Consider the following 26,891-nt stretch of genomic DNA (forward strand, 5'->3'; position numbering starts at 1 on the left):
CACCTAAAAACTACAGAGAAGCATTCTCAGAAAGTTCTTCACGATGCATTCATTCAACTCACAGAGTTGAACCTTCCTTTTGATAGAACAGTTTGGAAACACTCTTTTTGTAGAATCTGCAAGAGGATATTTGGAGCGTTTTGAGGCCTATGCTGGAAAAGGAAATATCTTCACCTAAAAACTAGACAGAAGCATTCTCAGAAACTTCTGTGTGATGAGTGCATTCAACTCACAGACTTGAACGTTTCTTTTGATAGAACAGTTTTCAAACATTACGTTTGTAGAATTTGCAAGTGTTTATTCGGAGAACATTGAGGCCTAGGTTGGAAAAGGAAATATCTTCACAGAAAAACTAGAGAGAAGGATTCTCAGAAACTTCTTTGTGATGAGTTCATTCAACTCACAGAGTTGAACCTACCAATTGAGAGAGAAGTTTGGAAACACTCTTTTTGTTGAATCTGCAAGTGGATATTTGGTGCCGTTTGAGGCTATTGCTGGAAAAGGAAATATCTTCACATAAAAACTGAACAGAAGCATTCTCAGAAACTTCTTTGTGTTGAGTGCATTCAACTCACAGACTTGAACTTGCCTGTAGAAAGAGCAGTTTTGAAACACTCTTTTGGTAAAATCTGCAAGTGGTTATTTGGAGCACTTCGAGGCCTGTGCTGGGATATGGAATATCTCCACCTTAAAACTACAGAGAAGCATTCTCAGAAAGTTCTTCACGATGCATTCATTCAACTCACAGAGTTGAACCTTCCTTTTGATAGAACAGTTTGGAAACACTCTTTTTGTAGAATCTGCAAGAGGATATTTGGAGCGTTTTGAGGCCTATGCTGGAAAAGGAAATATCTTCACCTAAACACTAGACAGAAGCATTCTCAGAAACTTCTGTGTGATGAGTGCATTCAACTCACAGACTTGAACGTTTCTTTTGATAGAACAGTTTTGAAACATTACGTTTGTAGAATCTGCAAGTGTTTATTCGGAGCACCTTGAGACCTATGTTGGAAAAGGAAATATCTTCACATAAAAACTAGAGAGAAGGATTCTCAGAAACTTCTTTGTGATGAGTTCATTCAACTCACAGAGTTGAACCTACCAATTGAGAGAGAAGTTTGGAAACATTCTTTCTGTAGAATCTGCAAGTGGATATTTGGAGCCGCTTGAGGCCTATGCTGGAAAAGGAAATATCTTCACATAAAAACTGAACAGAAGCATTCTCAGAAACTTCTTTGTGTTGAGTGCATTCAACTCACAGACTTGAACTTACCTGTAGAAAGAGCAGTTTTGAAACACTCTTTTGGTAAAATCTGCAATTGGTTATTTGGAGCACTTCGAGGCCTGTGCTGGGATATGGAATATCTTCACCTAAAAACTACAGAGAAGCATTCTCAGAAAGTTCTTCACGATGCATTCATTCAACTCACAGAGTTGAACCTTCCTTTTGATAGAACAGTTTTCAAACACTCTTTTTGTAGAATCTGCAAGAGGATATTTGGAGCGTTTTGAGGCCTATGCTGGAAAAGGAAATATCTTCACCTAAAAACTAGACAGAAGCATTCTCAGAAACTTCTGTGTGATGAGTGCATTCAACTCACAGACTTGAACGGTTCTTTTGATAGAACAGTTTGGAAACATTAAGTTTGTAGAATCTGCAAGTGTTTATTCGGAGCACCTTGAGACCTATGTTGGAAAAGGAAATATCTTCACATAAAAACTAGAGAGAAGGATTCTCAGAAACTTCTTTGTGATGAGTTCATTCAACTCACAGAGTTGAACCTACCAATTGAGAGAGAAGTTTGGAAACACTCTTTTTGTAGAATCTGCAAGTGGATATTTGGAGCCGTTTGAGGCCTATGCTGGAAAAGGAAATATCTTCACATAAAAACTGAACAGAAGCATTCTCAGAAACTTCTTCGTGTTGAGTGCATTCAACTCACAGACTTGAACTTACCTGTAGAAAGAGCAGTTTTGAAACACTCTTTTGGTAAAATCTGCAAGTGGTTATTTGGAGCACTTCGAGGCCTGTGCTGGGATATGGAATATCTTCACCTAAAAACTACAGAGAAGCATTCTCAGAAAGTTCTTCACGATGCATTCATTCAACTCACAGAGTTGAACCTTCCTTTTGATAGAACAGTTTGGAAACACTCTTTTTGTAGAATCTGCAAGAGGATATTTGGAGCGTTTTGAAGCCTATGCTGGAAAAGGAAATATCTTCACCTAAAAACTAGACAGAAGCATTCTCAGAAACTTCTGTGTGATGAGTGCATTCAACTCACAGACTTGAACGTTTCTTTTGATAGAACAGTTTTGAAACATTACGTTTGTAGAATCTGCAAGTGTTTATTCGGAGCACCTTTAGGCCTATGTTGCAAAAGGAAATATCTTCACGTAAAAACTAGAGAGAAGGATTCTCAGAAACTTCTTTGTGATGAGTTCATTCAACTCACAGAGTTGAACCTACCAATTGAGAGAGATGTTTGGAAATACTCTGTAGAATCTGCAAGTGGATATTTGGAGCCGTTTGAGGCCTATGCTGGAAAAGAAAATATCTTCACATAAAAACTGAAAAGAAGCATTCTCAGAAACTTCTTTGTGTTGAGTGCATTCAACTCACAGACTTGAACTTACCTGTAGAAAGAGCAGTTTTGAAACACTCTTTTGGTAAAATCTGCAAGTGGTTATTTGGAGCACTTCGAGGCCTGTGCTGGGATATGGAATATCTTCACCTACAAACTACAGAGAAGCATTCTCAGAAAGTTCTTCACGATGCATTCATTCAACTCACAGAGTTGAACCTTCCTTTTGATAGAACAGTTTGGAAACACTCTTTTTGTAGAATCTGCAAGAGGATATTTGGAGCGTTTTGAGGCCTATGCTGGAAAAGGAAATATCTTCACCTAAAAACTAGACAGAAGCATTCTCAGAAACTTCTGTGTGATGAGTGCATTCAACTCACAGACTTGAACGTTTCTTTTGATAGAACAGTTTTGAAACATTACGTTTGTAGAATCTGCAAGTGTTTATTCGGAGCACCTTGAGGCCTATGTTGGAAAAGGAAATATCCTCACGTAAAAACTAGAGAGAAGGATTCTCAGAAACTTCTTTGTGATGAGTTCATTCAACTCACAGAGTTGAACCTACCAATTGAGAGAGAAGTTTGGAAACACTCTTTCTGTAGAATCTGCAAGTGGATATTTGGAGCCGTTTGAGGCCTATGCTGGAAAAGGAAATATCTTCACATAAAAACTGAACAGAAGCATTCTCAGAAACTTCTTTGTGTTGAGTGCATTCAACTCACAGACTTGAACTTACCTGTAGAAAGAGCAGTTTTGAAACACTCTTTTGGTAAAATCTGCAAGTGGTTATTTGGAGCACTTCGAGGCCTGTGCTGGGATATGGAATATCTTCACCTAAAAACTACAGAGAAGCATTCTCAGAAAGTTCTTCACGATGCATTCATTCAACTCACAGAGTTGAACCTTCCTTTTGATAGAACAGTTTGGAAACACTCTTTTTGTAGAATCTGCAAGAGGATATTTGGAGCGTTTTGAGGCCTATGCTGGAAATGGAAATATCTTCACCTAAAAACTAGACAGAAGCATTCTCAGAAACTTCTGTGTGATGAGTGCATTCAACTCACAGACTTGAACGTTTCTTTTGATAGAACAGTTTTGAAACATTACGTTTGTAGAATCTGCAAGTGTTTATTCGGAGCACCTTGAGGCCTATGTTGGAAAAGGAAATATCTTCACATAAAAACTAGAGAGAAGGATTCTCAGAAACTTCTTTGAGATGAGTTCATTCAACTCACAGAGTTGAACCTACCAATTGAGAGAGAAGTTTGGAAACACTCTTTCTGTAGAATCTGCAAGTGGATATTTGGAGCCGTTTGAGGCCTATGCTGGAAAAGGAAATATCTTCACATAAAAACTGAACAGAAGCATTCTCAGAAACTTCTTTGTGTTGAGTGCATTCAACTCACAGACTTGAACTTACCTGTAGAAAGAGCAGTTTTGAAACACTCTTTTGGTAAAATCTGCAAGTGGTTATTTGGAGCACTTCGAGGCCTGTGCTGGGATATGGAATATCTTCACCTATAAACTACAGAGAAGCATTCTCAGAAAGTTCTTCATGATGCATTCATTCAACTCACAGAGTTGAACCTTCCTTTTGATAGAACAGTTTGGAAACACTCTTTTTGTAGAATCTGCAAGAGGATATTTGGAGCGTTATGAGGCCTATGCTGGAAAAGGAAATATCTTCACCTAAAAACTAGACAGAAGCATTTTCAGAAACTTCTGTGTGAAGAGTGCATTCAACTCACAGACTTGAACGTTTCTTTTGATAGAACAGTTTTGAAACATTACGTTTGTAGAATCTGCATGTGTTTATTGGGAGCACCTTGGGGCCTATGTTGGAAAAGGAAATATCTTCACATAAAAACTAGAGAGAAGGATTCTCAGAAACTTCTTTGTGATGAGTTCATTCAACTCACAGAGTTGAAGCTACCAATTGAGAGAGATGTTTGGAAACACTCTTTCTGTAGAATCTGCAAGTGGATATTTGGAGCCGTTTGAGGCCTAGGCTGGAAAAGGAAATATCTTCACATAAAAACTGAACAGAAGCATTCTCAGAAGCTTCTTTGTGTTGAGTGCATTCAACTCACAGACTTGAACTTACCTGTAGAAAGAGCAGTTTTGAAACACTCTTTTGGTAAAATCTGCAAGTGGTTATTTGGAGCACTTCGAGGCCTGTGCTGGGATATGGAATATCTTCACCTAAAAACTACAGAGAAGCATTCTCAGAAAGTTCTTCACGATGCATTCATTCAACTCACAGAGTTGGAACTTCCTTTTGATAGAACAGTTTGGAAACACTCTTTTTGTAGAATCTGCAAGAGGATATTTGGAGGGTTTTGAGGCCTATGCTGGAAAAGGAAATATATTCACCTATAAACTAGACAGAAGCATTCTCAGAAACTTCTGTGTGATGAGTGCATTCAACTCACAGACTTGAACGTTTCTTTTGATAGAACAGTTTTGAAACATTACGTTTGTAGAATCTGCAAGTGTTTATTCGGAGCACCTTGAGACCTATGTTGGAAAAGGAAATATCTTCACATAAAAACTAGAGAGAAGGATTCTCCGAAACTTCTTTGTGATGAGTTCATTCAACTCACAGAGTTGAACCTACCAATTGAGAGAGAAGTTTGGAAACACTCTTTCTGTAGAATCTGCAAGTGGATATTTGGAGCCGTTTGAGGCCTATGCTGGAAAAGGAAATATCTTCACATAAAAACTGAACAGAAGCATTCTCAGAAACTTCTTTGTGTTGAGTGCATTCAACTCACAGACTTGAACTTACCTGTAGAAAGAGCAGTTTTGAAACACTCTTTTGGTAAAATCTGCAAGTGGTTATTTGGAGCACTTCGAGGCCTGTGCTGGGATATGGAATATCTTCACCTAAAAACTACAGAGAAGCATTCTCAGAAAGTTCTTCACGATGCATTCATTCAACTCACAGAGTTGAACCTTCCTTTTGATAGAACAGTTTGGAAACACTCTTTTTGTAGAATCTGCAAGAGGATATTTGGAGCGTTTTGAGGCCTATGCTGGAAATGGAAATATCTTCACCTAAAAACTAGACAGAAGCATTCTCAGAAACTTCTGTGTGATGAGTGCATTCAACTCACAGACTTGAACGTTTCTTTTGATAGAACAGTTTTGAAACATTACGTTTGTAGAATCTGCAAGTGTTTATTCGGAGCACCTTGAGGCCTATGTTGGAAAAGGAAATATCTTCACATAAAAACTAGAGAGAAGGATTCTCAGAAACTTCTTTGAGATGAGTTCATTCAACTCACAGAGTTGAACCTACCAATTGAGAGAGAAGTTTGGAAACACTCTTTCTGTAGAATCTGCAAGTGGATATTTGGAGCCGTTTGAGGCCTATGCTGGAAAAGGAAATATCTTCACATAAAAACTGAACAGAAGCATTCTCAGAAACTTCTTTGTGTTGAGTGCATTCAACTCACAGACTTGAACTTACCTGTAGAAAGAGCAGTTTTAAAACACTCTTTTGGTAAAATCTGCAAGTGGTTATTTGGAGCACTTCGAGGCCTGTGCTGGGATATGGAATATCTTCACCTATAAACTACAGAGAAGCATTCTCAGAAAGTTCTTCATGATGCATTCATTCAACTCACAGAGTTGAACCTTCCTTTTGATAGAACAGTTTGGAAACACTCTTTTTGTAGAATCTGCAAGAGGATATTTGGAGCGTTATGAGGCCTATGCTGGAAAAGGAAATATCTTCACCTAAAAACTAGACAGAAGCATTTTCAGAAACTTCTGTGTGAAGAGTGCATTCAACTCACAGACTTGAACGTTTCTTTTGATAGAACAGTTTTGAAACATTACGTTTGTAGAATCTGCATGTGTTTATTCGGAGCACCATGGGGCCTATGTTGGAAAAGGAAATATCTTCACATAAAAACTAGAGAGAAGGATTCTCAGAAACTTCTTTGTGATGAGTTCATTCAACTCACAGAGTTGAAGCTACCAATTGAGAGAGATGTTTGGAAACACTCTTTCTGTAGAATCTGCAAGTGGATATTTGGAGCCGTTTGAGGCCTAGGCTGGAAAAGGAAATATCTTCACATAAAAACTGAACAGAAGCATTCTCAGAAACTTCTTTGTGTTGAGTGCATTCAACTCACAGACTTGAACTTACCTGTAGAAAGAGCAGTTTTGAAACACCCTTTTGGTAAAATCTGCAAGTGGTTATTTGGAGCACTTCGAGGCCTGTGCTGGGATATGGAATATCTTCACCTAAAAACTACAGAGAAGCATTCTCAGAAAGTTCTTCACGATGCATTCATTCAACTCACAGAGTTGGAACTTCCTTTTGATAGAACAGTTTGGAAACACTCTTTTTGTAGAATCTGCAAGAGGATATTTGGAGGGTTTTGAGGCCTATGCTGGAAAAGGAAATATCTTCACCTATAAACTAGACAGAAGCATTCTCAGAAACTTCTGTGTGATGAGTGCATTCAACTCACAGACTTGAACGTTTCTTTTGATAGAACAGTTTTGAAACATTACGTTTGTAGAATCTGCAAGTGTTTATTCGGAGCACCTTGAGGCCTATGTTGGAAAAGGAAATACCTTCACATAAAAACTAGAGAGAAGGATTCTCAGAAACTTCTTTGTGATGAGTTCATTCAACTCACAGAGTTGAAGCTACCAATTGAGAGAGATGTTTGGAAACACTCTTTCTGTAGAATCTGCAAGTGGATATTTGGAGCCGTTTGAGGCCTAGGCTGGAAAAGGAAATATCTTCACATAAAAACTGAACAGAAGCATTCTCAGAAACTTCTTTGTGTTGAGTGCATTCAACTCACAGACTTGAACTTACCTGTAGAAAGAGCAGTTTTGAAACACTCTTTTGGTAATATCTGCAAGTGGTTATTTGGAGCACTTCGAGGCCTGTGCTGGGATATGGAATATCTTCACCTAAAAACTACAGAGAAGCATTCTCAGAAAGTTCTTCACGATGCATTCATTCAACTCACAGAGCTGAACCTACCAATTGAGAGAGAAGTTTGGAAACACTCGTTTTGTAGAATCTGAAAGTGGATATTTGGAGCCGTTTGAGGCCTATGCTGGAAAAGGAAATATCTTCACATAAAAACTGAACAGAAGCATTCTCAGAAACTTCTTTGTGTTGAGTGCATTCAACTCACAGACTTGAACTTACCTGTAGAAAGAGCAGTTTTGAAACACTCTTTTGGTAAAATCTGCAAGTGGTTATTTGGAGCACTTCGAGGCCTGTGCTGGGATATGGAATATCTTCACCTAAAAACTACAGAGAAGCATTCTCAGAAAGTTCTTCACGATGCATTCATTCAACTCACAGAGTTGAACCTTCCTTTTGATAGAACAGTTTGGAAACACTCTTTTTGTAGAATCTGCAAGAGGATATTTGGAGCGTTTTGAGGCCTATGCTGGAAAAGGAAATATCTTCACCTAAAAACTAGACAGAAGCATTCTCAGAAACTTCTGTGTGATGAGTGCATTCAACTCACGGACTTGAACGTTTCTTTTGATAGAACAGTTTTGAAACATTACGTTTGTAGAATCTGCAAGTGTTTATTCGGAGCACCTTGAGACCTATGTTGGAAAAGGAAATATCTTCACATAAAAACTAGAGAGAAGGATTCTCAGAAACTTCTTTGTGATGAGTTCATTCAACTCACAGAGTTGAACCTACCAATTGAGAGAGAAGTTTGGAAACACTGTTTGTGTAGAATCTGCAAGTGGATATTTGGAGCCGTTTGAGGCCTATGCTGGAAAAGGAAATATCTTCACATAAAAACTAAACAGAAGCATTCTCAGAAACTTCTTTGTGTTGAGTGCATTCAACTCACAGACTTGAACTTACCTGTAGAAAGAGCAGTTTTGAAACACTCTTTTGGTAAAATCTGCAAGTGGTTATTTGGAGCACTTCGAGGCCTGTGCTGGGATATGGAATATCTTCACCTAAAAACTACAGAGAAGCATTCTCAGAAAGTTCTTCACGATGCATTCATTCAACTCACAGAGTTGAACCTTCCTTTTGATAGAACAGTTTGGAAACACTCTTTTTGTAGAATCTGCAAGAGGATATTTGGAGCGTTTTGAGGCCTATGCTGGAAATGGAAATATCTTCACCTAAAAACTAGACAGAAGCATTCTCAGAAACTTCTGTGTGATGAGTGCATTCAACTCACAGACTTGAACGTTTCTTTTGATAGAACAGTTTTGAAACATTACGTTTGTAGTATCTGCAAGTGTTTATTCGGAGCACCTTGAGGCCTATGTTTGAAAAGGAAATATCTTCACATAAAAACTAGAGAGAAGGATTCTCAGAAACTTCTTTGTGATGAGTTCATTCAACTCACAGAGTTGAAGCTACCAATTGAGAGAGATGTTTGGAAACACTCTTTCTGTAGAATCTGCAAGTGGATATTTGGAGCCGTTTGAGGCCTATGCTGGAAAAGGAAATATCTTCACATAAAAACTGAACAGAAGCATTCTCAGAAACTTCTTTGTGTTGAGTGCATTCAACTCACAGACTTGAACTTACCTGTAGAAAGAGCAGTTTTGAAACACTCTTTTGGTAAAATCTGCAAGTGGTTATTTGGAGCACTTCGAGGCCTGTGCTGGGATATGGAATATCTTCACCTAAAAACTACAGAGAAGCATTCTCAGAAAGTTCTTCACGATGCATTCATTCGACTCACAGAGCTGAACCTTCCTTTTGATAGAACAGTTTGGAAACACTCTTTTTGTACAATATGCAAGAGGATATTTGGAGCGTTTTGAGGCCTATGCTGGAAAAGGAAATATCTTCACCTAAAAACTAGACAGAAGCATTCTCAGAAACTTCTGTGTGATGAGTGCATTCAACTCACAGACTAGAACGTTTCTTTTGATAGAACAGTTTTGAAACATTACGTTTGTAGAATCTGCAAGTGTTTATTCGGAGCACCTTGAGGCCTATGTTGGAAAAGGAAATACCTTCACATAAAAACTAGAGAGAAGGATTCTCAGAAACTTCTTTGTGATGAGTTCATTCAACTCACAGAGTTGAACCTACCAATTGAGAGAGATGTTTGGAAACACTCTTTTTGTAGAATCTGCAAGTGGATATTTGGAGCCGTTTGAGACCTATGCTGGAAAAGGAAATATCTTCCCATAAAAACTGAACAGAAGCATTCTCAGAAACTTCTTTGTGTTGAGTGCATTCAACTCACAGACTTGAACTTACCTGTAGAAAGAGCAGTTTTGAAACACTCTTTTGGTAAAATCTGCAAGTGGTTATTTGGAGCACTTCGAGGCCTGTGCTGGGATATGGAATATCTTCACCTAAAAACTACAGAGAAGCATTCTCAGAAAGTTCTTCACGATGCATTCATTCAACTCAAAGAGTTGAACCTTCCTTTTGATAGAACAGTTTGGACACACTCTTTTTGTAGAATCTGCAAGAGGATATTTGGAGCGTTTTGAGGCCTATGCTGGAAAAGGAAATATCTTCACTTAAAAACTAGACAGAAGCATTCTCAGAAACTTCTGTGTGATGAGTGCATTCAACTCACAGACTTGAACGTTTCTTTTGATAGAACAGTTTTGAAACATTACGTTTGTAGAATCTGCAAGTGTTTATTCGGAGCACCTTGAGGCCTATGTTGGAAAAGGAAATATCTTCACATAAAAACTAGAGAGAAGGATTCTCAGAAACTTCTTTGTGATGAGTTCATTCAACTCACAGAGTTGAAGCTACCAATTGAGAGAGATGTTTGGAAACACTCTTTCTGTAGAATCTGCAAGTGGATATTTGGAGCCGTTTGAGGCCTATGCTGGAAAAGGAAATATCTTCACATAAAAACTGAACAGAAGCATTCTCAGAAACTTCTTTGTGTTGAGTGCATTCAACTCACAGACTTGAACTTACCTGTAGAAAGAGCAGTTTTGAAACACTCTTTTGGTAAAATCTGCAAGTGGTTATTTGGAGCACTTCGAGGCCTGTGCTGGGATATGGAATATCTTCACCTAAAAACTACAGAGAAGCATTCTCAGAAAGTTCTTCACGATGCATTCATTCAACTCACAGAGCTGAACCTTCCTTTTGATAGAACAGTTTGGAAACACTCTTTTTGTACAATATGAAAGAGGATATTTGGAGCGTTTTGAGGCCTATGCTGGAAAAGGAAATATCTTCACCTAAAAACTAGACAGAAGCATTCTCAGAAACTTCTGTGTGATGAGTGCATTCAACTCACAGACTAGAACGTTTCTTTTGATAGAACAGTTTTGAAACATTACGTTTGTAGAATCTGCAAGTGTTTATTCGGAGCACCTTGAGGCCTATGTTGGAAAAGGAAATACCTTCACATAAAAACTAGAGAGAAGGATTCTCAGAAACTTCTTTGTGATGAGTTCATTCAACTCACAGATTTGAACCTACCAATTGAGAGAGATGTTTGGAAACACTCTTTTTGTAGAATCTGCAAGTGGATATTTGGAGCCGTTTGAGACCTATGCTGGAAAAGGAAATATCTTCCCATAAAAACTGAACAGAAGCATTCTCAGAAACTTCTTTGTGTTGAGTGCATTCAACTCACAGACTTGAACTTACCTGTAGAAAGAGCAGTTTTGAAACACTCTTTTGGTAAAATCTGCAAGTGGTTATTTGGAGCACTTCGAGGCCTGTGCTGGGATATGGAATATCTTCACCTAAAAACTACAGAGAAGCATTCTCAGAAAGTTCTTCACGATGCATTCATTCAACTCACAGAGTTGAACCTTCCTTTTGATAGAACAGTTTGGACACACTCTTTTTGTAGAATCTGCAAGAGGATATTTGGAGCGTTTTGAGGCCTATGCTGGAAAAGGAAATATCTTCACTTAAAAACTAGACAGAAGCATTCTCAGAAACTTCTGTGTGATGAGTGCATTCAACTCACAGACTTGAACGTTTCTTTTGATAGAACAGTTTTGAAACATTACGTTTGTAGAATCTGCAAGTGTTTATTCGGAGCACCTTGAGGCCTATGTTGGAAAAGGAAATATCTTCACATAAAAACTAGAGAGAAGGATTCTCAGAAACTTCTTTGTGATGAGTTCATTCAACTCACAGAGTTGAAGCTACCAATTGAGAGAGATGTTTGGAAACACTCTTTCTGTAGAATCTGCAAGTGGATATTTGGAGCCGTTTGAGGCCTATGCTGGAAAAGGAAATATCTTCACATAAAAACTGAACAGAAGCATTCTCAGAAACTTCTTTGTGTTGAGTGCATTCAACTCACAGACTTGAACTTACCTGTAGAAAGAGCAGTTTTGAAACACTCTTTTGGTAAAATCTGCAAGTGGTTATTTGGAGCACTTCGAGGCCTGTGCTGGGATATGGAATATCTTCACCTAAAAACTACAGAGAAGCATTCTCAGAAAGTTCTTCACGATGCATTCATTCAACTCACAGAGCTGAACCTTCCTTTTGATAGAACAGTTTGGAAACACTCTTTTTGTACAATATGCAAGAGGATATTTGGAGCGTTTTGAGGCCTATGCTGGAAAAGGAAATATCTTCACCTAAAAACTAGACAGAAGCATTCTCAGAAACTTCTGTGTGATGAGTGCATTCAACTCACAGACTAGAACGTTTCTTTTGATAGAACAGTTTTGAAACATTACGTTTGTAGAATCTGCAAGTGTTTATTCGGAGCACCTTGAGGCCTATGTTGGAAAAGGAAATACCTTCACATAAAAACTAGAGAGAAGGATTCTCAGAAACTTCTTTGTGATGAGTTCATTCAACTCACAGAGTTGAACCTACCAATTGAGAGAGATGTTTGGAAACACTCTTTTTGTAGAATCTGCAAGTGGATATTTGGAGCCGTTTGAGACCTATGCTGGAAAAGGAAATATCTTCCCATAAAAACTGAACAGAAGCATTCTCAGAAACTTCTTTGTGTTGAGTGCATTCAACTCACAGACTTGAACTTACCTGTAGAAAGAGCAGTTTTGAAACACTCTTTTGGTAAAATCTGCAAGTGGTTATTTGGAGCACTTCGAGGCCTGTGCTGGGATATGGAATATCTTCACCTAAAAACTACAGAGAAGCATTCTCAGAAAGTTCTTCACGATGCATTCATTCAACTCACAGAGTTGAACCTTCCTTTTGATAGAACAGTTTGGACACACTCTTTTTGTAGAATCTGCAAGAGGATATTTGGAGCGTTTTGAGGCCTATGCTGGAAAAGGAAATATCTTCACTTAAAAACTAGACAGAAGCATTCTCAGAAACTTCTGTGTGATGAGTGCATTCAACTCACAGACTTGAACGTTTCTTTTGATAGAACAGTTTTGAAACATTACGTTTGTAGAATCTGCAAGTGTTTATTCGGAGCACCTTGAGACCTATGTTGGAAAAGGAAATATCTTCACATAAAAACTAGAGAGAAGGATTCTCAGAAACTTCTTTGTGATGAGTTCATTCAACTCACAGAGTTGAACCTACCAATTGACACAAAAGTTTGGAAACACTCTTTCTGTAGAATCTGCAAGTGGATATTTGGAGCCGTTTGAGGCCTATGCTGGAAAAGGAAATATCTTCACATAAAAACTGAACAGAAGCATTCTCAGAAACTTCTTTGTGTTGAGTGCATTCAACTCACGGACTTGAACTTACCTGTAGAAAGAGCAGTTTTGAAACACTCTTTTGGTAAAATCTGCAAGTGGTTATTTGGAGCACTTCGAGGCCTGTGCTGGGATATGGAATATCTTCACCTAAAAACTACAGAGAAGCATTCTCAGAAAGTTCTTCACGATGCATTCATTCAACTCACAGAGTTGAACCTTCCTTTTGATAGAACAGTTTGGAAACACTCTTTTTGTAGAATCTGCAAGAGGATATTTGGAGCGTTTTGAGGCCTATGCTGGAAAAGGAAATATCTTCACCTAAAAACTAGACAGAAGCATTCTCAGAAACATCTGTGTGATGAATGCATTCAACTCACAGACTTGAATGTTTCTTTTGATAGAACAGTTTTGAAACATTACGTTTGTAGAATCTGCAAGTGTTTATTCGGAGCACCTTGAGGCCTATGTTGGAAAAGGAAATATCTTCACATAAAAACTAGAGAGAAGGATTCTCAGAAACTTCTTTGTGATGAGTTCATTCAACTCACAGAGTTGAAGCTAACAATTGAGAGAGATGTTTGGAAACACTCTTTCTGTAGAATCTGCAAGTGGATATTTGGAGCCGTTTGAGGCCTAGGCTGGAAAAGGAAATATCTTCACATAAAAACTGAACAGAAGCATTCTCAGAAACTTCTTTGTGTTGAGTGCATTCAACTCACAGACTTGAACTTACCTGTAGAAAGAGCAGTTTTGAAACACTCTTTTGGTAAAATCTGCAAGTGGTTATTTGGAGCACTTCGAGGCCTGTGCTGGGATATGGAATATCTTCACCTAAAAACTACAGAGAAGCATTCTCAGAAAGTTCTTCACGATGCATTCATTCAACTCACAGAGTTGAACCTTCCTTTTGAGAGAACAGTTTGGAAACACTCTTTTTGTAGAATCTGCAAGAGGATATTTGGAGGGTTTTGAGGCCTATGCTGGAAAAGGAAATATCTTCACCTAAAAACTAGACAGAAGCATTCTCAGAAACTTCTGTGTGATGAGTGCATTCAACTCACAGACTTGAACGTTTCTTTTGATAGAACAGTTTTCAAACATTACGTTTGTAGAATTTGCAAGTGTTTATTCGGAGAACATTGAGGCCTATGTTGGAAAAGGAAATATCTTCACAGAAAAACTAGAGAGAAGGATTCTCAGAAACTTCTTTGTGATGAGTTCATTCAACTCACAGAGTTGAACCTACCAATTGAGAGAGAAGTTTGGAAACACTCTTTTTGTTGAATCTGCAAGTGGATATTTGGTGCCGTTTGAGGCTATTGCTGGAAAAGGAAATATCTTCACATAAAAACTGAACAGAAGCATTCTCAGAAACTTCTTTGTGTTGAGTGCATTCAACTCACAGACTTGAACTTGCCTGTAGAAAGAGCAGTTTTGAAACACTCTTTTGGTAAAATCTGCAAGTGGTTATTTGGAGCACTTCGAGGCCTGTGCTGGGATATGGAATATCTCCACCTTAAAACTACAGAGAAGCATTCTCAGAAAGTTCTTCACGATGCATTCATTCAACTCACAGAGTTGAACCTTCCTTTTGATAGAACAGTTTGGAAACACTCTTTTTGTAGAATCTGCAAGAGGATATTTGGAGCGTTTTGAGGCCTATGCTGGAAAAGGAAATATCTTCACCTAAACACTAGACAGAAGCATTCTCAGAAACTTCTGTGTGATGAGTGCATTCAACTCACAGACTTGAACGTTTCTTTTGATAGAACAGTTTTGAAACATTACGTTTGTAGAATCTGCAAGTGTTTATTCGGAGCACCTTGAGACCTATGTTGGAAAAGGAAATATCTTCACATAAAAACTAGAGAGAAGGATTCTCAGAAACTTCTTTGTGATGAGTTCATTCAACTCACAGAGTTGAACCTACCAATTGAGAGAGAAGTTTGGAAACATTCTTTCTGTAGAATCTGCAAGTGGATATTTGGAGCCGCTTGAGGCCTATGCTGGAAAAGGAAATATCTTCACATAAAAACTGAACAGAAGCATTCTCAGAAACTTCTTTGTGTTGAGTGCATTCAACTCACAGACTTGAACTTACCTGTAGAAAGAGCAGTTTTGAAACACTCTTTTGGTAAAATCTGCAATTGGTTATTTGGAGCACTTCGAGGCCTGTGCTGGGATATGGAATATCTTCACCTAAAAACTACAGAGAAGCATTCTCAGAAAGTTCTTCACGATGCATTCATTCAACTCACAGAGTTGAACCTTCCTTTTGATAGAACAGTTTTCAAACACTCTTTTTGTAGAATCTGCAAGAGGATATTTGGAGCGTTTTGAGGCCTATGCTGGAAAAGGAAATATCTTCACCTAAAAACTAGACAGAAGCATTCTCAGAAACTTCTGTGTGATGAGTGCATTCAACTCACAGACTTGAACGGTTCTTTTGATAGAACAGTTTGGAAACATTATGTTTGTAGAATCTGCAAGTGTTTATTCGGAGCACCTTGAGACCTATGTTGGAAAAGGAAATATCTTCACATAAAAACTAGAGAGAAGGATTCTCAGAAACTTCTTTGTGATGAGTTCATTCAACTCACAGAGTTGAACCTACCAATTGAGAGAGAAGTTTGGAAACACTCTTTTTGTAGAATCTGCAAGTGGATATTTGGAGCCGTTTGAGGCGTATGCTGGAAAAGGAAATATCTTCACATAAAAACTGAACAGAAGCATTCTCAGAAACTTCTTCGTGTTGAGTGCATTCAACTCACAGACTTGAACTTACCTGTAGAAAGAGCAGTTTTGAAACACTCTTTTGGTAAAATCTGCAAGTGGTTATTTGGAGCACTTCGAGGCCTGTGCTGGGATATGGAATATCTTCACCTAAAAACTACAGAGAAGCATTCTCAGAAAGTTCTTCACGATGCATTCATTCAACTCACAGAGTTGAACCTTCCTTTTGATAGAACAGTTTGGAAACACTCTTTTTGTAGAATCTGCAAGAGGATATTTGGAGCGTTTTGAAGCCTATGCTGGAAAAGGAAATATCTTCACCTAAAAACTAGACAGAAGCATTCTCAGAAACTTCTGTGTGATGAGTGCATTCAACTCACAGACTTGAACGTTTCTTTTGATAGAACAGTTTTGAAACATTACGTTTGTAGAATCTGCAAGTGTTTATTCGGAGCACCTTTAGGCCTATGTTGCAAAAGGAAATATCTTCACGTAAAAACTAGAGAGAAGGATTCTCAGAAACTTCTTTGTGATGAGTTCATTCAACTCACAGAGTTGAACCTACCAATTGAGAGAGATGTTTGGAAATACTCTGTAGAATCTGCAAGTGGATATTTGGAGCCGTTTGAGGCCTATGCTGGAAAAGAAAATATCTTCACATAAAAACTGAAAAGAAGCATTCTCAGAAACTTCTTTGTGTTGAGTGCATTCAACTCACAGACTTGAACTTACCTGTAGAAAGAGCAGTTTTGAAACACTCTTTTGGTAAAATCTGCAAGTGGTTATTTGGAGCACTTCGAGGCCTGTGCTGGGATATGGAATATCTTCACCTACAAACTACAGAGAAGCATTCTCAGAAAGTTCTTCACGATGCATTCATTCAACTCACAGAGTTGAACCTTCCTTTTGATAGAACAGTTTGGAAACACTCTTTTTGTAGAATCTGCAAGAGGATATTTGGAGCGTTTTGAGGCCTATGCTGGAAAAGGAAATATCTTCACCTAAAAACTAGACAGAAGCATTCTCAGAAACTTCTGTGTGATGAGTGCATTCAACTCACAGACTTGAACGTTTCTTTTGATAGAACAGTTTTGAAACATTACGTTTGTAGAATCTGCAAGTGTTTATTCGGAGCACCTTGAGGCCTATGTTGGAAAAGGAAATATCCTCACGTAAAAACTAGAGAGAAGGATTCTCAGAAACTTCTTTGTGATGAGTTCATTCAACTCACAGAGTTGAACCTACCAATTGAGAGAGAAGTTTGGAAACACTCTTTCTGTAGAATCTGCAAGTGGATATTTGGAGCCGTTTGTGGCCTATGCTGGAAAAGGAAATATCTTCACATAAAAACTGAACAGAAGCATTCTCAGAAACTTCTTTGTGTTGAGTGCATTCAACTCACAGACTTGAACTTACCTGTAGAAAGAGCAGTTTTGAAACACTCTTTTGGTAAAATCTGCAAGTGGTTATTTGGAGCACTTCGAGGCCTGTGCTGGGATATGGAATATCTTCACCTAAAAACTACAGAGAAGCATTCTCAGAAAGTTCTTCACGATGCATTCATTCAACTCACAGAGTTGAACCTTCCTTTTGATAGAACAGTTTGGACACACTCTTTTTGTAGAATCTGCAAGAGGATATTTGGAGCGTTTTGAGGCCTATGCTGGAAAAGGAAATATCTTCACTTAAAAACTAGACAGAAGCATTCTCAGAAACTTCTGTGTGATGAGTGCATTCAACTCACAGACTTGAACGTTTCTTTTGATAGAACAGTTTTGAAACATTACGTTTGTAGAATCTGCAAGTGTTTATTCGGAGCACCTTGAGGCCTATGTTGGAAAAGGAAATATCTTCACATAAAAACTAGAGAGAAGGATTCTCAGAAACTTCTTTGTGATGAGTTCATTCAACTCACAGAGTTGAAGCTACCAATTGAGAGAGATGTTTGGAAACACTCTTTCTGTAGAATCTGCAAGTGGATATTTGGAGCCGTTTGAGGCCTATGCTGGAAAAGGAAATATCTTCACATAAAAACTGAACAGAAGCATTCTCAGAAACTTCTTTGTGTTGAGTGCATTCAACTCACAGACTTGAACTTACCTGTAGAAAGAGCAGTTTTGAAACACTCTTTTGGTAAAATCTGCAAGTGGTTATTTGGAGCACTTCGAGGCCTGTGCTGGGATATGGAATATCTTCACCTAAAAACTACAGAGAAGCATTCTCAGAAAGTTCTTCACGATGCATTCATTCAACTCACAGAGCTGAACCTTCCTTTTGATAGAACAGTTTGGAAACACTCTTTTTGTACAATATGCAAGAGGATATTTGGAGCGTTTTGAGGCCTATGCTGGAAAAGGAAATATCTTCACCTAAAAACTAGACAGAAGCATTCTCAGAAACTTCTGTGTGATGAGTGCATTCAACTCACAGACTAGAACGTTTCTTTTGATAGAACAGTTTTGAAACATTACGTTTGTAGAATCTGCAAGTGTTTATTCGGAGCACCTTGAGGCCTATGTTGGAAAAGGAAATACCTTCACATAAAAACTAGAGAGAAGGATTCTCAGAAACTTCTTTGTGATGAGTTCATTCAACTCACAGAGTTGAACCTACCAATTGAGAGAGATGTTTGGAAACACTCTTTTTGTAGAATCTGCAAGTGGATATTTGGAGCCGTTTGAGACCTATGCTGGAAAAGGAAATATCTTCCCATAAAAACTGAACAGAAGCATTCTCAGAAACTTCTTTGTGTTGAGTGCATTCAACTCACAGACTTGAACTTACCTGTAGAAAGAGCAGTTTTGAAACACTCTTTTGGTAAAATCTGCAAGTGGTTATTTGGAGCACTTCGAGGCCTGTGCTGGGATATGGAATATCTTCACCTAAAAACTACAGAGAAGCATTCTCAGAAAGTTCTTCACGATGCATTCATTCAACTCACAGAGTTGAACCTTCCTTTTGATAGAACAGTTTGGACACACTCTTTTTGTAGAATCTGCAAGAGGATATTTGGAGCGTTTTGAGGCCTATGCTGGAAAAGGAAATATCTTCACTTAAAAACTAGACAGAAGCATTCTCAGAAACTTCTGTGTGATGAGTGCATTCAACTCACAGACTTGAACGTTTCTTTTGATAGAACAGTTTTGAAACATTACGTTTGTAGAATCTGCAAGTGTTTATTCGGAGCACCTTGAGACCTATGTTGGAAAAGGAAATATCTTCACATAAAAACTAGAGAGAAGGATTCTCAGAAACTTCTTTGTGATGAGTTCATTCAACTCACAGAGTTGAACCTACCAATTGACACAAAAGTTTGGAAACACTCTTTCTGTAGAATCTGCAAGTGGATATTTGGAGCCGTTTGAGGCCTATGCTGGAAAAGGAAATATCTTCACATAAAAACTGAACAGAAGCATTCTCAGAAACTTCTTTGTGTTGAGTGCATTCAACTCACGGACTTGAACTTACCTGTAGAAAGAGCAGTTTTGAAACACTCTTTTGGTAAAATCTGCAAGTGGTTATTTGGAGCACTTCGAGGCCTGTGCTGGGATATGGAATATCTTCACCTAAAAACTACAGAGAAGCATTCTCAGAAAGTTCTTCACGATGCATTCATTCAACTCACAGAGTTGAACCTTCCTTTTGATAGAACAGTTTGGAAACACTCTTTTTGTAGAATCTGCAAGAGGATATTTGGAGCGTTTTGAGGCCTATGCTGGAAAAGGAAATATCTTCACCTAAAAACTAGACAGAAGCATTCTCAGAAACATCTGTGTGATGAATGCATTCAACTCACAGACTTGAATGTTTCTTTTGATAGAACAGTTTTGAAACATTACGTTTGTAGAATCTGCAAGTGTTTATTCGGAGCACCTTGAGGCCTATGTTGGAAAAGGAAATATCTTCACATAAAAACTAGAGAGAAGGATTCTCAGAAACTTCTTTGTGATGAGTTCATTCAACTCACAGAGTTGAAGCTAACAATTGAGAGAGATGTTTGGAAACACTCTTTCTGTAGAATCTGCAAGTGGATATTTGGAGCCGTTTGAGGCCTAGGCTGGAAAAGGAAATATCTTCACATAAAAACTGAACAGAAGCATTCTCAGAAACTTCTTTGTGTTGAGTGCATTCAACTCACAGACTTGAACTTACCTGTAGAAAGAGCAGTTTTGAAACACTCTTTTGGTAAAATCTGCAAGTGGTTATTTGGAGCACTTCGAGGCCTGTGCTGGGATATGGAATATCTTCACCTAAAAACTACAGAGAAGCATTCTCAGAAAGTTCTTCACGATGCATTCATTCAACTCACAGAGTTGAACCTTCCTTTTGAGAGAACAGTTTGGAAACACTCTTTTTGTAGAATCTGCAAGAGGATATTTGGAGGGTTTTGAGGCCTATGCTGGAAAAGGAAATATCTTCACCTAAAAACTAGACAGAAGCATTCTCAGAAACTTCTGTGTGATGAGTGCATTCAACTCACAGACTTGAACGTTTCTTTTGATAGAACAGTTTTCAAACATTACGTTTGTAGAATTTGCAAGTGTTTATTCGGAGAACATTGAGGCCTATGTTGGAAAAGGAAATATCTTCACAGAAAAACTAGAGAGAAGGATTCTCAGAAACTTCTTTGTGATGAGTTCATTCAACTCACAGAGTTGAACCTACCAATTGAGAGAGAAGTTTGGAAACACTCTTTTTGTTGAATCTGCAAGTGGATATTTGGTGCCGTTTGAGGCTATTGCTGGAAAAGGAAATATCTTCACATAAAAACTGAACAGAAGCATTCTCAGAAACTTCTTTGTGTTGAGTGCATTCAACTCACAGACTTGAACTTGCCTGTAGAAAGAGCAGTTTTGAAACACTCTTTTGGTAAAATCTGCAAGTGGTTATTTGGAGCACTTCGAGGCCTGTGCTGGGATATGGAATATCTCCACCTTAAAACTACAGAGAAGCATTCTCAGAAAGTTCTTCACGATGCATTCATTCAACTCACAGAGTTGAACCTTCCTTTTGATAGAACAGTTTGGAAACACTCTTTTTGTAGAATCTGCAAGAGGATATTTGGAGCGTTTTGAGGCCTATGCTGGAAAAGGAAATATCTTCACCTAAACACTAGACAGAAGCATTCTCAGAAACTTCTGTGTGATGAGTGCATTCAACTCACAGACTTGAACGTTTCTTTTGATAGAACAGTTTTGAAACATTACGTTTGTAGAATCTGCAAGTGTTTATTCGGAGCACCTTGAGACCTATGTTGGAAAAGGAAATATCTTCACATAAAAACTAGAGAGAAGGATTCTCAGAAACTTCTTTGTGATGAGTTCATTCAACTCACAGAGTTGAACCTACCAATTGAGAGAGAAGTTTGGAAACATTCTTTCTGTAGAATCTGCAAGTGGATATTTGGAGCCGCTTGAGGCCTATGCTGGAAAAGGAAATATCTTCACATAAAAACTGAACAGAAGCATTCTCAGAAACTTCTTTGTGTTGAGTGCATTCAACTCACAGACTTGAACTTACCTGTAGAAAGAGCAGTTTTGAAACACTCTTTTGGTAAAATCTGCAATTGGTTATTTGGAGCACTTCGAGGCCTGTGCTGGGATATGGAATATCTTCACCTAAAAACTACAGAGAAGCATTCTCAGAAAGTTCTTCACGATGCATTCATTCAACTCACAGAGTTGAACCTTCCTTTTGATAGAACAGTTTTCAAACACTCTTTTTGTAGAATCTGCAAGAGGATATTTGGAGCGTTTTGAGGCCTATGCTGGAAAAGGAAATATCTTCACCTAAAAACTAGACAGAAGCATTCTCAGAAACTTCTGTGTGATGAGTGCATTCAACTCACAGACTTGAACGGTTCTTTTGATAGAACAGTTTGGAAACATTAAGTTTGTAGAATCTGCAAGTGTTTATTCGGAGCACCTTGAGACCTATGTTGGAAAAGGAAATATCTTCACATAAAAACTAGAGAGAAGGATTCTCAGAAACTTCTTTGTGATGAGTTCATTCAACTCACAGAGTTGAACCTACCAATTGAGAGAGAAGTTTGGAAACACTCTTTTTGTAGAATCTGCAAGTGGATATTTGGAGCCGTTTGAGGCCTATGCTGGAAAAGGAAATATCTTCACATAAAAACTGAACAGAAGCATTCTCAGAAACTTCTTCGTGTTGAGTGCATTCAACTCACAGACTTGAACTTACCTGTAGAAAGAGCAGTTTTGAAACACTCTTTTGGTAAAATCTGCAAGTGGTTATTTGGAGCACTTCGAGGCCTGTGCTGGGATATGGAATATCTTCACCTAAAAACTACAGAGAAGCATTCTCAGAAAGTTCTTCACGATGCATTCATTCAACTCACAGAGTTGAACCTTCCTTTTGATAGAACAGTTTGGAAACACTCTTTTTGTAGAATCTGCAAGAGGATATTTGGAGCGTTTTGAAGCCTATGCTGGAAAAGGAAATATCTTCACCTAAAAACTAGACAGAAGCATTCTCAGAAACTTCTGTGTGATGAGTGCATTCAACTCACAGACTTGAACGTTTCTTTTGATAGAACAGTTTTGAAACATTACGTTTGTAGAATCTGCAAGTGTTTATTCGGAGCACCTTTAGGCCTATGTTGCAAAAGGAAATATCTTCACGTAAAAACTAGAGAGAAGGATTCTCAGAAACTTCTTTGTGATGAGTTCATTCAACTCACAGAGTTGAACCTACCAATTGAGAGAGATGTTTGGAAATACTCTGTAGAATCTGCAAGTGGATATTTGGAGCCGTTTGAGGCCTATGCTGGAAAAGAAAATATCTTCACATAAAAACTGAAAAGAAGCATTCTCAGAAACTTCTTTGTGTTGAGTGCATTCAACTCACAGACTTGAACTTACCTGTAGAAAGAGCAGTTTTGAAACACTCTTTTGGTAAAATCTGCAAGTGGTTATTTGGAGCACTTCGAGGCCTGTGCTGGGATATGGAATATCTTCACCTACAAACTACAGAGAAGCATTCTCAGAAAGTTCTTCACGATGCATTCATTCAACTCACAGAGTTGAACCTTCCTTTTGATAGAACAGTTTGGAAACACTCTTTTTGTAGAATCTGCAAGAGGATATTTGGAGCGTTTTGAGGCCTATGCTGGAAAAGGAAATATCTTCACCTAAAAACTAGACAGAAGCATTCTCAGAAACTTCTGTGTGATGAGTGCATTCAACTCACAGACTTGAACGTTTCTTTTGATAGAACAGTTTTGAAACATTACGTTTGTAGAATCTGCAAGTGTTTATTCGGAGCACCTTGAGGCCTATGTTGGAAAAGGAAATATCCTCACGTAAAAACTAGAGAGAAGGATTCTCAGAAACTTCTTTGTGATGAGTTCATTCAACTCACAGAGTTGAACCTACCAATTGAGAGAGAAGTTTGGAAACACTCTTTCTGTAGAATCTGCAAGTGGATATTTGGAGCCGTTTGTGGCCTATGCTGGAAAAGGAAATATCTTCACATAAAAACTGAACAGAAGCATTCTCAGAAACTTCTTTGTGTTGAGTGCATTCAACTCACAGACTTGAACTTACCTGTAGAAAGAGCAGTTTTGAAACACTCTTTTGGTAAAATCTGCAAGTGGTTATTTGGAGCACTTCGAGGCCTGTGCTGGGATATGGAATATCTTCACCTAAAAACTACAGAGAAGCATTCTCAGAAAGTTCTTCACGATGCATTCATTCAACTCACAGAGTTGAACCTTCCTTTTGATAGAACAGTTTGGAAACACTCTTTTTGTAGAATCTGCAAGAGGATATTTGGAGCGTTTTGAGGCCTATGCTGGAAAAGGAAATATCTTCACCTAAAAACTAGACAGAAGCATTCTCAGAAACTTCTTTGTGATGAGTGCATTCAACTCACAGACTTGAACGTTTCTTTTGATAGAACAGTTTTGAAACATTACGTTTGTAGAATCTGCAAGTGTTTATTCGGAGCACCTTGAGGCCTATGTTGGAAAAGGACATATCTTCACATAAAAACTAGAGAGAAGGATTCTCAGAAACTTCTTTCTGATGAGTTCATTCAACTCACAGAGTTGAACCTACCAATTGAGAGAGATGTTTGGAAACACTCTTTCTGTAGAATCTGCAAGTGGATATTTGGAGCCGTTTGAGGCCTAGGCTGGAAAAGGAAATATCTTCACATAAAAACTGAACAGAAGCATTCTCAGAAACTTCTTTGTGTTGAGTGCATTCAACTCACAGACTTGAACTTACCTGTAGAAAGAGCAGTTTTGAAACACTCTTTTGGTAAAATCTGCAAGTGGTTATTTGGAGCACTTCGAGGCCTGTGCTGGGATATGGAATATCTTCACCTAAAAACTACAGAGAAGCATTCTCAGAAAGTTCTTCACGATGCATTCATTCAACTCACAGAGTTGAACCTTCCTTTTGATAGAACAGTTTGGAAACACTCTTTTTGTAGAATCTGCAAGAGGATATTTGGAGCGTTTTGAGGCCTATGCTGGAAAAGGAAATATCTTCACCTAAAAACTAGACAGAAGCATTCTCAGAAACTTCTGTGCGATGAGTGCATTCAACTCACAGACTTGAACGTTTCTTTTGATAGAACAGTTTTGAAACATTACGTTTGTAGAATCTGCAAGTGTTTATTCGGAGCACCTTGAGGCCTATGTTGGAAAAGGAAATATCTTCACATAAAAACTAGAGAGAAGGATTCTCAGAAACTTCTTTGTGATGAGTTCATTCAACTCCCAGAGTTGAACCTACCAATTGAGAGAGAAGTTTGGAAACACTCTTTCTGTAGAATCTGCAAGTGGATATTTGGAGCCGTTTGAGGCCTATGCTGGAAAAGGAAATATCTTCACATAAAAACTGAACAGAAGCATTCTCAGAAACTTCTTTGTGTTGAGTGCATTCAACTCACAGACTTGAACTTACCTGTAGAAAGAGCAGTTTTGAAACACTCTTTTGGTAAAATCTGCAAGTGGTTATTTGGAGCACTTTGAGGCCTGTGCTGGGATATGGAATATCTTCACCTAAAAACTACAGAGAAGCATTCTCAGAAAGTTCTTCACGATGCATTCATTCAACTCACAGAGTTGAACCTTCCTTTTGATAGAACAGTTTGGAAACACTCTTTTTGTAGAATCTGCAAGAGGATATTTGGAGCGTTTTGAGGCCTATGCTGGAAAAGGAAATATCTTCACCTAAAAACTAGACAGAAGCATTCTCAGAAACTTCTGTGTGATGAGTGCATTCAACTCACAGACTTGAACGTTTCTTTTGATAGAACAGTTTTCAAACATTACGTTTGTAGAATTTGCAAGTGTTTATTCGGAGAACATTGAGGCCTAGGTTGGAAAAGGAAATATCTTCACAGAAAAACTAGAGAGAAGGATTCTCAGAAACTTCTTTGTGATGAGTTCATTCAACTCACAGAGTTGAACCTACCAATTGAGAGAGAAGTTTGGAAACACTCTTTTTGTTGAATCTGCAAGTGGATATTTGGTGCCGTTTGAGGCTATTGCTGGAAAAGGAAATATCTTCACATAAAAACTGAACAGAAGCATTCTCAGAAACTTCTTTGTGTTGAGTGCATTCAACTCACAGACTTGAACTTGCCTGTAGAAAGAGCAGTTTTGAAACACTCTTTTGGTAAAATCTGCAAGTGGTTATTTGGAGCACTTCGAGGCCTGTGCTGGGATATGGAATATCTCCACCTTAAAACTACAGAGAAGCATTCTCAGAAAGTTCTTCACGATGCATTCATTCAACTCACAGAGTTGAACCTTCCTTTTGATAGAACAGTTTGGAAACACTCTTTTTGTAGAATCTGCAAGAGGATATTTGGAGCGTTTTGAGGCCTATGCTGGAAAAGGAAATATCTTCACCTAAACACTAGACAGAAGCATTCTCAGAAACTTCTGTGTGATGAGTGCATTCAACTCACAGACTTGAACGTTTCTTTTGATAGAACAGTTTTGAAACATTACGTTTGTAGAATCTGCAAGTGTTTATTCGGAGCACCTTGAGACCTATGTTGGAAAAGGAAATATCTTCACATAAAAACTAGAGAGAAGGATTCTCAGAAACTTCTTTGTGATGAGTTCATTCAACTCACAGAGTTGAACCTACCAATTGAGAGAGAAGTTTGGAAACATTCTTTCTGTAGAATCTGCAAGTGGATATTTGGAGCCGCTTGAGGCCTATGCTGGAAAAGGAAATATCTTCACATAAAAACTGAACAGAAGCATTCTCAGAAACTTCTTTGTGTTGAGTGCATTCAACTCACAGACTTGAACTTACCTGTAGAAAGAGCAGTTTTGAAACACTCTTTTGGTAAAATCTGCAATTGGTTATTTGGAGCACTTCGAGGCCTGTGCTGGGATATGGAATATCTTCACCTAAAAACTACAGAGAAGCATTCTCAGAAAGTTCTTCACGATGCATTCATTCAACTCACAGAGTTGAACCTTCCTTTTGATAGAACAGTTTTCAAACACTCTTTTTGTAGAATCTGCAAGAGGATATTTGGAGCGTTTTGAGGCCTATGCTGGAAAAGGAAATATCTTCACCTAAAAACTAGACAGAAGCATTCTCAGAAACTTCTGTGTGATGAGTGCATTCAACTCACAGACTTGAACGGTTCTTTTGATAGAACAGTTTGGAAACATTAAGTTTGTAGAATCTGCAAGTGTTTATTCGGAGCACCTTGAGACCTATGTTGGAAAAGGAAATATCTTCACATAAAAACTAGAGAGAAGGATTCTCAGAAACTTCTTTGTGATGAGTTCATTCAACTCACAGAGTTGAACCTACCAATTGAGAGAGAAGTTTGGAAACACTCTTTTTGTAGAATCTGCAAGTGGATATTTGGAGCCGTTTGAGGCCTATGCTGGAAAAGGAAATATCTTCACATAAAAACTGAACAGAAGCATTCTCAGAAACTTCTTCGTGTTGAGTGCATTCA

This window comes from Pongo abelii, chromosome 22, assembly GCF_028885655.2.
Source record: "Pongo abelii isolate AG06213 chromosome 22, NHGRI_mPonAbe1-v2.0_pri, whole genome shotgun sequence".
In the NCBI taxonomy this organism is placed as follows: domain Eukaryota; kingdom Metazoa; phylum Chordata; class Mammalia; order Primates; family Hominidae; genus Pongo; species Pongo abelii.